Genomic DNA, 876 nt, shown 5'->3' on the forward strand with positions numbered 1-876 from the left:
ATAGTGAGAACATGAAAAAAAGAAAAAATAAGACTCTTGTTGGGAAGCACTCAATATACAGATAACGTTGTACGACTAAATGTCACAATAACTAACTAAAATACAATATTTTATTAATTCTCATTAAAATTAATTATTGAGGAGTTCAAAGGGTGCCGATGTTTATTAAATGGTGACATTGCGAAAATATAAAGAGAAATATATAAATTGTAAGGTACAAATACCTAATTCAGGCCGAAGTGGGTATGTCTATAGTGTTGTTAGTAATCATACTCCAACTGTAGGACAACCTGTGATAATAAATTGCTCATTTATTGAAAATATGACCATCATTTATAAGCTGCTATATATCCCAAATGGGAATTTTAATCCTAGCAGATAGTTGAATCATAGGTCATAACCGAGGTGTAATACAATGCTCTGTATTGGTGACAGATGGGTGGCAAATATTTGCAGTACCAGGGTGTTCCTTGGTAGTCTCCTATCCAAGTACTTAACCCGGCCCTCCACTGCTTGGCTTCCAAGATCAGATGAGATTGGGCATCTCCAGCGGGGTATGACCGCAGACCTTATGCTCACCCTTGTCACACTGTGTCCACAATTGGGCACAGACAGGAGCCAATTTGCGTTGTTATATGAGCCACAGGTATCGATACAGCTGATTTGATGAAAAAAATCAATTTTTTTTTATCATAAATGATAAGGTATAACAAAAGATTAAATACCCATCTGGGTTTTCACGGCTTAGTTAGTCGCAGTATCAGTAGGAATAAAACCTCTCAGCTGCACAGTTTATCATATATATGAAAATAAAACATTAGATCAAAATGATGATATTTTTAACTGTGCAGGAAAGGGAAACCTCCAAATTTGGTC

At 35.8% G+C, this 876-nt stretch overlaps 1 pseudogene; it reads right to left on the reverse strand.

Annotated features, from left to right (window-relative positions):
* Positions 1–447: 447 nt before the first annotated feature.
* On the reverse strand, positions 448–568 carry LOC134936970 (5S ribosomal RNA; annotated as a pseudogene).
* Between the last annotated feature and the right edge of the window lie 308 nt (positions 569–876).

Source organism: Pseudophryne corroboree, chromosome 6, assembly GCF_028390025.1.
Source record: "Pseudophryne corroboree isolate aPseCor3 chromosome 6, aPseCor3.hap2, whole genome shotgun sequence".
NCBI lineage: Eukaryota > Metazoa > Chordata > Amphibia > Anura > Myobatrachidae > Pseudophryne > Pseudophryne corroboree.